A 14354-nucleotide genomic window follows, 5' to 3' on the forward strand; every position below is an offset into this window, starting at 1 on the left:
AAAATAATAAAAAAAAAATCATAATTTTGTCCCCTATTTTGTAGGCGCTATAACTTTTGCGCAAACCAGTCGCTTATAGCGATTTTTTTTTTTTTTTACAAAAATCGGTCAAAATACGTATCGGCTTTAACTGAGAAAAAAAATATTAAAAAAAAAAAAAAAATTGGGATATTTATTATAGCAACAAGTAAAACAAATATATATATTTTTTTAAATTGTCGCTCTTTTTTTGTTTATAGCGCAAAAAATAAAAACCGCAGAGGTGATCAAATACCACCAAAATAAAATAAAGCTCTATTTGTGGGGAAAAAAGGACGTCAATTTTGTTTGGGAGCCATGTCGCACGACCGCGCAAATGTCAGTTAAAGCGACGCAGTGCCGAAAGCTGAAATTTTGCCTGGGCACGAAGGGGGTGTATGTGCCCAGTAAGCAAGTGGTTAAAGAAAACAGTCAGGAACACTATGCAACCAACTAAAGCAATAGGTAACAATATGTACAGATTAAATAGACTCCCCAATAACTTTTGGTGTGTGTGGGGGATGCTGTGGCTAAAGGGGAACCCCAGGCCGGCCTACGATACCTCCAGTACCCACCCAGTGAAATCAATGATCTCAATACCCGTCCCGTGGTGTGTCCCCTTTAAGAGCAACCCGCGGTAATGTCCTGGAAGCAAAGCTTTGCGCTTTATTATCTTCACCGGCAATGTAGGCGCTCTGTGGACAATATTTGGATGTGGTATTCTATGAAAAGCATTAAAGGTTCCTGGGCAAAGCCCCCTCACCAAATCCTGTACACAGTCAGAGATCCTCCCCTGAGCGATTGATCGATCTTAGATGCAGGTGTGTCGCAGTGGCATTCAGTCCTAGAGCTGTTGCAGGGCGTCCTTCTTTAGCATTAAGGATGAGCTCCAGCGTGTTCGCATAGTACACGTGCAGAGCCCGCCAGTAAGTCTGCACGGCGCTGTGCTAATCACAGCCAGGGAGACATTTCCCGTTGCTCAGCTGCAGAGATCGGGAAATGTCTCCCTGATTGTGATTAGCACAGCGCCGTGCAGATTTCTTGGTGGGCTCTGCACGTGTACTATGCAAACACGCTGGAGCTCATCCTTATTTAGCATGGACAGTCTGTTCCTCTGGACTGGAGTTGCAGGCTGTGTTCCCCTTGGTAGGCCACGATTCCACACACACATAGTGCAGGAGATGCTCTCATAATGGGGTGCAGGCAAAACGAGGCTCTGGCCTAGTTTCTCTGTCCTTTTTATCTCCTCCCCCACAGTCCTGTGCTGCTGCCTGATGATTGGCTCAGGCTCTTCCAATAGGGAGTTTACAAAGAAGCAGTTCTGAGTGTCTGTGTGTGAAAAGAAAAAGAGGGGGGGGGGAGAAGCCCACGCTGCTGCAGGACAGTATAAATGCCCCCCACCGGAAACTGCATGGTGTGAACTAGAGTCAACTAGAGCCATTGGAATACATGGAAAACACTGTGCATGCATTTTTAGTGCAGAAAAAAATGCACACAAAAACTGTACGGAACTGCGTCTGGTGTGAACTGGCCCTTATAGCGCAAGGAGGTGATCAAATACCACAAAAAAAGCTCTATTTGTCTGGGGGGGGGGGGGGGGGGGACGTCAATTTTGTTTGGGTGCCACGTCGCACTACCGCGCAATTGTCAGTTAAAGCGGAGGTTCACCCAAAAAACAAGTATATAATATAACATTACATTCTGTATACCTCAAACATGTACAGTATGTTTTTTTTTTTGTTTTTTTGGGGGGTGTACATACGGTATTATCGCTATTTTTTTCACCTGGCTTCCGGGTACTGGCTCCCGCGGGAGTAGGCGTTCCTATGCAGTGGCGCAATGTCCTCTGGGACTTCGCCCAAATGATTGACGTGCCTGACAAAAACTTCCCCCCGGCGGATAAGGCGCGTCATGAGTTTCCGAAACTAGCCGAACTGCAAATCGGCTCTATACGGCGCCTGCGCAGTCAGCTCTACACGGCATAGAGCTGACTCGCAGTTCGGCTAGTTTCGGAAACTCGTGTGACGCGCCTTATCCACCGGGGGGGGGGGGGGGTTGTCAGGCACGTCAATCATTTGGGCGAAGTCCAAGAGGACATTGCGCCACTGCATAGGAACGCCTACTCCCGCGGGAGCTAGTACCCGGAAGCCAGGTGAGGTATACAGAATGTAAAGTTATATACTTGTTTTTTGGGTGAACCTCCGCTTTAAAGTAATGCAGTGCCGAATCACAAAAAATGGCCTGGTCATTGGGCAGCCAAATCCCCCCCCGGGGCTGAAGTGGTAACAGTTTGTTCGTTCTCTATCCTGAGATTTCAAATTTTCCTGTCCATGTGGTCAAAAATTAGTGTTGATTTGTCCCCATTATTACCAATAGAAAATTCTACCTGTGTATGGCCAGCCTGGGGTGGAAGGAACCAACAAAAGAACAATTGTGAAACTTAATAGTCTTTTTTTTTTTTTTTTTTTTTCAAAGCTTGCTCTGGTCTTGAATCCAGAACCGGTTAAACCCACTGGGCGGCTATTCTCCACAAGTCTGTGTGCATTTCTATATCTCCCCCCCCCCCCCCCCCACCAGGGATGTGTCTTTATTGGTGTCTGGGCCTGGGATGGACGTCGGCTCGCTGCTAGAACCTACTCTGTAATTAGTATTCCGGGGGGAGAATGGGAAAAATGTCAGCTGCTTGTTAAGTTGCACAGCTGTGTTTTCCCTTTATGATGAAATGCCTTCCTTTTGTGACCCGCTCTGCTTGTTTTGGAAGGACTCGTGTGTTGGTGCCATTTTATTTTTAATCGACGAACTGAATAGTTTACTGTGCGCCAAAAGGAAAAAAAGGACTTCGCCCTACTCTAGGTTGAAACGCACCAGCTGGCAATATAAAGTGCCTTGAAAAAAGTATTCATACCCCTTGATGTCTTCCACATTTTGTCATGTTACAACCGAAAACGTCAATGTATTTTATTGGGATTTTATGCATACTACGGTACCTAAAAATCTCCTCCATAGGTGACGCTTTAAACTTTTTTTTACGGTTACCAGGTTAGAGTTACAGAGGAGATCTAGTGCTAGAATTATTGCTCTCGCTCTGATGATCGCGGCGATACCTCACATGTGTGATTTGAACACCGTTTTCATATGCGGGCGCGACTTCCGTAAGCGTTTTCTTTGTTGCGCAAGCTCGCGGGGAGGGGGGCGCTTTAACATTTTTTTTTCTTATTTATTTTATTTTTTATAATCATTTTTTTTTTTTTTTTTACATTTTGATCACTTTTATTACTGTCACAAGGAATGTAAACATCCCTTGTGACAGTAATAGGTAGTGACAGGTACTCTTTATGGAGGGATCGGGGGTCTAAAAGACCCCCGATCCCTCCTTTGCACTATTATTCAGATCGCGGAAAGTGGCGATTCTGAATACTGTGTATTTTTTTAAATCCGGCGCCATTGGCAGCCGAGAAACCCGGAAGTGACGTCACGACGTTGCTTCCGTGTTAACATTGCGGAGACTGAATCAAAGCCGTTTACGGCTTAGTTTCAGTCTGCGCCTGGACACTGGAGGCGCCGGATCGAGGATCGGGTCTCCCGGTGGGACGGGAGGCCCGGTCAGAGAGGCGGCGGGAGGGGGGAGATGTCCCCTCCCGCTCCTCCGGCATAACAACCGAGCGGCTTTTAGCCGCATCGCTTGTTATGTCTGGATAGCCAATCGCCCGCTCTAAACAAGGGTACCGGGATGATGCCTGCAGCTGCAGGCATCATCCCGGTATAACCCCCGAAAGCCTAGGACGCATATATGCGTACGCTCGGCGTGAAAGGGTTAATCAACTAACTGAATAGTTTACTGTGCGCCAAAAGAAAAAAATTACTCCGCCCTACTCTAGGTTGAAACGCACCAGCTGGCAATATAAAGTGCCTTGAAAAAAGTATTCATACCCCTTGATGTCTTCCACATTTTGTCATGTTACAACCAAAAATGTAAATGTATTTTATGTGATAGACCAACACAAAGTGTCACATAATTGTGAAGTGGAAGGAAAATTATAAATTGTTTTGAATTCCTTTACAAATAAATATGTGAAAAGTGTGGGGGGGTACATTTGTATTCGGCCCCCTTTACTGTTACACTCCTAACTAAAATCTAGTGGAACCAATTGCCTTCAGAAGTCACCTAAGTAGTAAATAGAGTCCACCTGTGTGTAGCTTAATCTCAGTATAAATACAGCTGTTCTGTGAAGCCCTCGGAGGATTGTTAGAGAACCTTGGTGAGCAAACGGCATCATGAAGGCCAAGGAACACACCAGACAGGTCAGGGATAAAGTTGTGGAGAAGTATAAAGTAGGGTTAGGTTATAAAAAAATATCCCAAGCTTTGAACATCTCACGGAGCTCTGTTCAATCCATCATCTGAAAATGGGAAGAGTATGGCACAACTGCAAACCTACCAAGACATGGCCGTCCACCTAAACTGACCGGGCCGGGCAAGGAGAGCATTCATCAGAGAAGCAGCCAAGAGGCCCATGGTAACTCTGGAGGATCTGCAGAGATCCACAGCTCAGGGGGGAGAATCTGTCCACAGGACAACTATTAGTCGTCTCTCCACAAATCTGCCCTTTATGGAAGAGCAGGGGTGGACTGAACACCCGGGCACTGCCCAAGGGGCCCCCTAGTGGCATGGAGCCCATCAGGGTTGCCAGGCTCGGTAAAATCAGGGACAGTATGAAAAAATCTGTGTGTGTGTGTGTGTGTGTTTTTTTTTTTTTACATCTGTCCCTGATATGTCCGATACCGACATGCTTTTGATGTGAAAATCCTGAGATTTTAGCTCCCCCGCCTCTGCACTGCCTTCTGGCATGGTGGCCATCTGTAAGCGTTTGAATTTGACATTTCTCAATTTTTTTTGGGGGGGGGTTCGACTTTTTAAATTAAAAGGTCAGTTGCATGCAAATATTACCCCTCCTTGGGCTTTTTTACAAATTGTTAAAAAGGACGCTGTGGATCTCTTCACACCAGTGATTTTGCCAGGAGCACATATTGACTTCTGTAAGTGCACATTGATGACCAACTATATGGCAAGACGGAATCTCTCCTGAGGAGGTGAAGGCGTTCCTTCTGCACAAGGGTGGAATTTCATGGTGCCATTGGTGCCCCAAGACTATTTAAGGCAGGGGTGTCCAAACCTTTTTGAAAGAGGGTCAGATTTGATGAAGTGAATATGCGTAAGGGCCGAACATTTTGCCTGACATTCTTTGAACCATTGAAATTTGGTCTAAGTGTGTTTGTCCTAATACGCTGCCCAACAATAATTCGCTTGCCTTGTGTGGTGAAGAGATGAGCTTGGGCGTGTTATTTTGATATACCGTATTTATCGGTATACGCACCTTCACTTTAAGAGGGAAGTTTCAGGATTTTTTTTTTTTTTTTAAATGAAGGAATGTGAAGCAAAATAATGGTCAGTGCCCATCAATGCAGCCTAATCGGTGCCCATAAGCAGCCTCACAAGTGCCAAAAATTCAGCCCCATCGTTGCCATGAATGCAGCCCCATTGTTGCCATGAATGCAGCCCCATCGTTGCAGCCCCACCGTTGCCATGATTGCAGCCCCACCGTTGCCATGATTGCAGCCCCACCGTTGCCATGAATGCAGCCCCACCGTTGCCATGAATGCAGCCCCACCGTTGCCATGAATGCAGCCCCACCGTTGCCATGAATGCAGCCCCACCGTTGCCATGAATGCAGCCCCACCGTTGCCATGAATGCAGCCCCACCGTTGCCATGAATGCAGCCCCACCGTTGCCATGAATGCAGCCCCACCGTTGCCATGAATGCAGCCCCACCGTTGCCATGAATGCAGCCCCACCGTTGCCATGAGTGCAGCCCCACCGTTGCCATGAGTGCAGCCCCACCGTTGCCATGAGTGCAGCCCCACCGTTGCCATGAGTGCAGCCTGATTGATGCCTATCTGCAGCCTCAGAGGGACAGGAAGGGGACAGGACGAACGGCAACACATTATATACAGCAGAATCTGTTTTCTTGGCGGCCTCTTTAATACAAAGTCCCGCCTCCTATGATAGACAGAACAGTCATCCAATGGCAGCACAGGAGATGGGACTTCCTATTACAAAGGCCGCCCTGCAAACAGGAAATTTACCTGTATGTACAGCACTCATCCCGCTTTCTCCCTGTCCCCTCCTAGGCAGGCGCATGTATATCTTTTGTGGCCCCAGTGCTCGGGGATTCGTTGGGGGCCACAAAAGATATACATGTCCAAATTACCAGACGGGCCATCTGAAACCGCAATGCGGGCCGCAATTGGCCCACGGGACGGGTTTTCGACATGCCTGATTTAGGGCAATGGCTGAACATTTTCGCTTTTTGGGACATTTCAGTTGCTCACTTGCTAACAATCAGGATTCTGCACCATTGGTGGCCTTGACACTGAAATCTGAGATATTCTTAGGTGGCTCTGGATTGTAGTCTGGTACCAATGCAGGCAGCAAAGATTTGCAGTCTGGTACTGAGGAAGGAGGCAAATGATTGCAGTATGTACTAAAGGAGGCACAGGACCACAGTCTAGTAATGAGGAAAGAGGTGCAGGGTTTTAGTTTGTATGAGACTGCAATTTTGTGCCCTTTGCCTTAGTACCAGAGGCAGCACAGGATTGCAATCTTGCACCAATGCAAGGAGCAAAAAATTGCAGTCTGGTACTGAGGAAAGCGGCACAAGCCCCCAGTCTAGTACTGAGGCATGTGGCACAGGTCCGCAGTCTAGTACTGAGGAAGGAGGCACAGGATTTCAGTCTGGTACTGAGGCACGTGCACAGGACCACAGTCTGGTATCATAGGAGGCACAGGACCGCAGTCTAGTACCGAAGAAGGAGGCACAGGACCGCAGTCTGGTACCGAGGAAGGAGGCACATGATCGCAGTCTGGTACCGAGGAAGGAGGCAATGGATCGCAGTCTGGTACTGAGGAAGGAGGCAATGGATCGCAGTCTGGTACCGAGGAAGGAGGCACATGATCGCAGTCTGGTACCGAGGAAGGAGGCAATGAATCGCAGTCTGGTACCAAGGAAGGAGGCACAGGGTCGCAGTCTGGTACCGGGGAAAGGAGGCACAGGGCTGCAGTCTGGTATCATAGGAGGCACAGGAAGCAGTCTGGTACCGAGGAAGGAGGCATAGGACTGCAGTCTGGTACTGGGGAAAGGAGGCACAGGACCACAGTCTGGTACTGAGGAAGGAGGCACAGGGCTGCGGTCTGGTACTGAGGAAGGAGGCACAGGACTGCGGTCTGGTACTGAGGAAGGAGGCACAGGGCCGCGGTCTGGTACTGAGGAAGGAGGCACAGGGCCGCGGTCTGGTACTGAGGAAGGAGGCACAGGGCCGCGGTCTGGTACTGAGGAAGGAGGCACAGGACCGCAGTCTGGTACTGAGGAAGGAGGCACAGGACCGCAGTCTGGTACTGAGGAAGGAGGCACAGGACCGCGGTCAGGTACTGAGGAAGGAGGCACAGGACCGCGGTCTGGTAATGAGGAAAGAGGTGCAGGGTTTTAGTTTGGTACCAATGCAAGGGGCACAGAATTGCAGTCTGATACAGAGGCAGGCAGCACAGCATTGCAATCGGGTACCGAGGAAGGAGGCTTACCTGTAGCCAATAGTGGGTGCACAGGGTGTATAACCACTTGAAGTAATTGTTTGTGTTGGCTGTACTTTTTTTCTTTTATTTCCAGTGCTGGGTAAACACTGGTTGTCTCTGGGATAAGCAATTTCATCCTTGGAGTAATAAGGTTAGTTAATTGCCTTGTCTGGTAACACTAATCTAGTTTCTCGGGTGACGTGTCCTCTTTTCTTTTCTCTACCTTGGGTGTTTTATCAAATACAGTAAAACCTTGGATTGAGAGCGTTTTGAAAGACAAGCAAAATGTTTTTTAATAAATTTTGCCTTGATATACAAGCGATGTCTTGATATAAGAGTAGCGTCATGTCACAACTGAGTATAAAAAAGGAGAGGAGCCTCTAAGTGTAGCAATATGGTTACATTTAATAAAGGTACAACATTTAGCAACTTATTGCTACACTTAGAGGCGCCTCTCTTCTCTTTTATACCCTGTAAAAAAAATGCTTTGATATACAAGTGCTTTGGATTACAAGCATGTTTCTGGAACTAATTATGCTCGCAATCCAAGGTTTTACTGTACTTTTTATTTACTGACATGGAAGGTAAGAGTCTCTCGGCATGTTCTTATTTTGCTGCATTGTTACACAAGTTTAAAGATCTTATTTGCAATATTTACATTTTCTCAAGGTTTTCTTCCTGGGCTGTACAGTCATTAGTGGTTTTTGTATGCACTAGACTAACTTGGTTAATTAATTCTCTGTCTCTGCCCAGACTTATGTCTCTTGTCTTAAATGTTTCCCGGAAAGGAGTAATTAAGTTTGTAAAATAGTTCATGAGTTTTTAGAATTTCATATAGAAATAACCTGACGGGAGGGATATTTACCTGGAAAAAATGGTGACGCGTTCAATACTTATTTTACCTGCTGTGTGTGTGTGTGTGTGTGTGTGTGTGTGTGTAAAATATATATAATCTCACACACACACACACACACTTTTTAGTGGGAATGTTCAATAGCATTCCCAATATTGTTGTTCGTTTTTTATTAGTGGGAATGCTCTATAGCAGTGATGGCGAACCTTTTTGAGCCCGAGTGCCCAAACCGCGACACAAGAGCAATTTATTTCTTGGAAAGTGCCAACACAGAATTAAACCTACCAGCGGCTCTGTACAGAGGATGGGACTTATCTAAATGAGCCCTAAGGGACTAGAAATGTACGATTTTGCCAGATTCGCTCAGACTGCAGGGATAAGGAATGCATTGTGCTTAGAATGCACTGTGCAACATACACTGACCATTACACTCACCTACCTGACCATTACACTCACTTACCTGACCATTACACTCACCTACCTGACCATTACACTCACCTACCTGACCATTACACTCACCTACCTGACCATTACACTCACTTACCTGACCATTACACTCACCTACCTGACCATTACACTCACTTACCTGACCATTACACTCACTTACCTGACCATTACACTCACCTACCTGACCATTACACTCACCTACCTGACCATTACACTCACTTACCTGACCATTACACTCACCTACCTGACCATTACACTCACTTACCTGACCATTACACTCACCTACCTGACCATTACACTCACCTACCTGACCATTACACTCACCTACCTGACCATTACACTCACTTACCTGACCATTACACTCACCTACCTGACCATTACACTCACTTACCTGACCATTACACTCACTTACCTGACCATTACACTCACCTACCTGACCATTACACTCACCTACCTGACCATTACACTCACTTACCTGACCATTACACTCACCTACCTGACCATTACACTCACTTACCTGACCATTACACTCACCTACCTGACCATTACACTCACCTACCTGACCATTACACTCACCTACCTGACCATTACACTCATTTACCTGACGATTACACTCATTTACCTGACCATTACACTCACTTACCTGACCATTACACTCATTTACCTGACCATTACACTCACCTACCTGACCATTACACTCACCTACCTGACCATTACACTCACTTACCTGACCATTACACTCACCTACCTGACCATTACACTCACTTACCTGACCATTACACTCACTTACCTGACCATTACACTCACCTACCTGACCATTACACTCACCTACCTGACCATTACACTCACTTACCTGACCATTACACTCACCTACCTGACCATTACACTCACTTACCTGACCATTACACTCACCTACCTGACCATTACACTCACCTACCTGACCATTACACTCACCTACCTGACCATTACACTCATTTACCTGACGATTACACTCATTTACCTGACCATTACACTCACTTACCTGACCATTACACTCATTTACCTGACCATTACACTCATTTACCTGACCATTACACTCATTTACCTGACCATTACACTCACCTACCTGACCATTACACTCACCTACCTGACCATTACACTCATTTACCTGACCATTACACTCACCTACCTGACCATTACACTCACTTACCTGACCATTACACTCACCTACCTGACCATTACACTCATTTACCTGACCATTACACTCACCTACCTGACCATTACACTCACCTACCTGACCATTACACTCACCTACCTGACCATTACACTCACCTACCTGACCATTACACTCACTTACCTGACCATTACACTCACTTACCTGACCATTACACTCACTTACCTGACCATTACACTCACTTACCTGACCATTACACTCACTTACCTGACCATTACACTCACCTACCTGACCATTACACTCACTTACCTGACCATTACACTTACCTGAGCATTACACTCACTTACCTGACCATTACACTCACTTACCTGACCATTACACTTACCTGAGCATTACACTCACCTACCTGACCATAACACTTACTTACCTGAGCATTACATTCACTTACCTGACCATTTAACTCACCTACCTGACCATTACACTCACTTACCTGACCATTACACTCACTTACCTGACCATTACACTCACTTACCTGACCATTACACTCACTTACCTGACCATTACACTCACCTACCTGACCATTACACTCACCTACCTGACCTTTACACTCACCTACCTGACCTTTACACTCACTTACCTGACCATTACACTCACCTACCTGACCATTGCAATCACCTACCCGACTATTACACTCACCTACCTGACGCATGCAATGACACCAATAATGAGGCACAATGTTTTCCAATGACACCAATAATGAGGCACAATGTTTTCCAATGACACCAATAATGAGGCACAATGTTCCCTAATGACACCAATAATGAGGCACAATGACACCAATAATGAGGCACAATGTTCCCTAATGACACCAATAATGAGGCACAATGACACCAATAATGAGGCACAATGTTCCCTAATGACACCAATAATGAGGCACAATGACACCAATGATGACAACAATGATGGGACACAATGTTTTCTAATGAAACCAATAATGAGGCACAATGACACCAATGATGGGGCACAATGTTTCCCAATGACAGTAATGAGGCTGTTCTTTTTGCACAATTGATTGTTTGCAGAGCTAGCACCTGATATCTGAGAGTGGGGCAGGCTTAGGACTAACAGGGTAACTGTACCGTACACTGCACATTAACTCCTGTCTCCCAGTGTCTGACCTTGCTCCAGCAGCTTATTATTCCCGCCGAAAGGCTCCTCTGATTCCAGCCGTGTGTGCTCCCAGTCACGTCACCGCTGATTTGTGCGGTGTGGATGAGACAGCTTCTTTGATTGGATCAGCGTGCGTGCGCACACACGCACGCACGTCACCCCCGGGAGTTTCTTCTTTGTCACTCCCACTCAGACACGTCATCAATGGCCCTAGAGAACTGTGGGAGTTGTAGTTTGCGGTGCGGTGGGGACAAATGGATTTTAGTGTGTTCTTTTAAATTTTTCATGGCGTGTGGCGTGCCCACCGAAACAGCTTGCCGTGCCGTGCCGGCACGCGTTCGCCATCACTGCTCTATAGCGTTCCCAGTATTGTTCGTTTTTTATTAGTGGGAATGCTCAATAGCATTCCCAGTATTGTTGTTCGTTTTTTTTAATTATTAGTGGGAATGCTCTATAGCATTCCCAGTATTGTCGGTTTTTTTATTATTATTAGTGGGAATGCTCAATAGCATTCCCAGTATTGTTGTTCGTTTTTTATACTCTTATTAATTAGTGGGAATGCTCAATAGCATTCCCAGTATTGTTGTTCGTTTTTTATTATTCTTAATTTTTATTTAATTACGTAAGTTTTTTTGCTCTGCGTAACTTCTGCATACTTTCAGCTATTGAGACCATTCAACTTTTAAAATTTCAGCTCTTTCAGCTCCTTCAACTTTTTTTTTTTCTACTATTTATACTTTTTAAAATATTAAGCTTTTAGACACTTTTTTTTAACATTGAAGTCAATGAGAGCATGCTTCAAATCCTTAAAATCTTCTCCGCTACCAAAAGTTTCAGCTCCTTCATACTTTCACCTAAAGACACCAAACAAACGTTACAAAATATTCAGCTATCCGGCTATATCTTTTCAGTGTGATATCTTTTACAGCTTTTGTGAAAAAGCTGTTTAAGTTTAGTGATTTTTGTTCAGGATATTTTATCAATTAAACAGTGTGTCTATAGGGCTGGTTAGAGTGGATGATGTCATCGCTACAGCACAGAGCTTTAAAAAAAAAAAAAATCTTTTATAGAGAAGGAACAAATTGCTCGCACGCCCACAAGATCTACTTGTCATACACAATTTATACATCAAAACATAGGTATTTTTGTCTGGTTTCAGGCAATGTGCTCAGTTTTGTGATACACCTTTTACTTTTGGCTGGTTGAGCTTCCAAATGACAGGAGTGCCACACTTTCCTCCATTGACTGTCATGTATAAAAAAATTCAGATTTCCCAGCGAAACGCACAGAGAACCTCCTTTTTTAAATCGCTGACATGCCCACATTTTTAAGTTCATCAACATAAATTTTATACCGATACGTTCACAAAGGCTGTGTGTCTCTAACAGTGAAGTCGCTGTTTCGATAGCATGTACGGTTGTGGATTTATTAAGGTTTGTTTGAAGGGTTCTCTCACTCATTAGGTGTGGGGATTATAGGGGTTGTAAAGGTATTTTGTTCCCCTAAATAGCTTCCTTTACCTCAGTGCAGTCCTCCTTCACTTACCTGGTGTGGAGAAAACCTCTTCTTGAGGGGGAGGGGGCGAGCAGGCAAGTCAGGACACTCTCTATATTGCAGATCGAGAAAGGAGCTGTGTGTTATTAGGCATCCTGATCGCCCCCTCAAGAGGCTTTCTCCACACCAGGGAAAAAGCCTCGCATTACTGTGTGTAGTTACAGACAGAAGAACAGGAAGTGAGGGTTTATTTAGAAGAAATAAGGACATTTAAAAGCAAAATCAAAGGATGAGGTAAGTGAAGGAGGACTGCACTAAGGTAAAGGAAGCGATTTAGGGAAAAATTGTTTTACCTTTTACAACCCTTTTAATGTTCAAAGAGACTGCTTATATGTCCTAAAGATAGTGTAGTGGTTATGGTGAATGGCTTTGGTGTGGGCTTAGCAATTCAGCTAATTGGCATTCCCACGCATTTTCTGCAGGAAATGCATTCTCTAGTTATTCTAATTTTATTATTCCGTACGTTTTTTGGCTCTGCGTAACTTCTGCATACTTTCAGCTATTAAAGCAATTCAACTTTTAAAATGTTCAGCTCTTTTTGCTAATGATGGGACTTCTTCAATTTTTTTTCTGTACTATTTTATACTTTTTAAAATATTAAGCCTATTTAAAGTGGAGTTCCACCCATAAATATAACATTACATCAGTAGTTTTAAAAAAATGTCATTAGTCCTTTAAGAAAACATTTTTTTTTTAGATGCCTTCAAAGTGTTGTTGCTAGGCAGAATAGTTAATCTTCCCTCTTCCTGCACCTAGGTGCTTAAGCTTCCTAACCTACACCGCACAGACTCCTGGGAATGTAGTGGGTGTAACTTTCCAGGAGTCTGTGCACTCCCCAGTCTCGAAGAATCATGTGACTTGGACAGTACAGGTGCTGAAACCTGACCTGATCTGAAACCTATTACACTGCTTGTGCAGCACTGAGCATGTGCGAGATCTGCAAGTCTGAAATCCAGGTAGTCATACAGTCTGGCTTCATGATGCCCACACATAAGATGGCCCCAGTCAATTTCTATTTTATAAAGTGTCTAAATGCTGTAACAACCTAACAAAATGGACCTTAGTTTACAGACTAACTTTACTAGAATACATTAAGCTTGTGTATTACATGGGTATTTATATTTAAAAAGTGAAATTGTGGCCGGAACTCCGCTTTAACACTTTTTTTTTTTTTTTTTTTTTTTTTTTTAACATTGAAGTCAATGAGAGCATGCTTCAAATCCTTAAAATCTTCTTCCACTCCCAAAAGTTTCAGCTCCTTCATACTTTCACCTAGAGGCACCAAACTTTAAAATGTTCACAAAATATTCAGCTATCCGAAAATATATTTTTTCAGTTTGATATCTTTTTACAGTTTTTGTGAAAAAGCTGTTTAAGTTTAGTGATCATTTCAGGAAATGTTATCAATAAAACAGAGTGTGTATGGGGTTGCTTAGAGTGGATGATGTCATAGCTAGAGCACAGAGCCTTAAAAAAATGATGTTGGCTCCTACTCTATAAATTGCTCTCACGCCAACAAGATCTACTTGTCAT

At 44.6% G+C, this 14354-nt stretch overlaps 1 protein-coding gene across 4 annotated transcripts in view; it reads left to right on the forward strand.

Annotated features, from left to right (window-relative positions):
- Positions 1-14354, forward strand: part of B4GALT4 (beta-1,4-galactosyltransferase 4) — a 138714-nt gene that overhangs the window by 67624 nt on the left and 56736 nt on the right. The window lies entirely within an intron of this gene.

This window comes from Rana temporaria, chromosome 2, assembly GCF_905171775.1.
Source record: "Rana temporaria chromosome 2, aRanTem1.1, whole genome shotgun sequence".
Classification (NCBI taxonomy): Eukaryota; Metazoa; Chordata; class Amphibia; order Anura; family Ranidae; genus Rana; species Rana temporaria.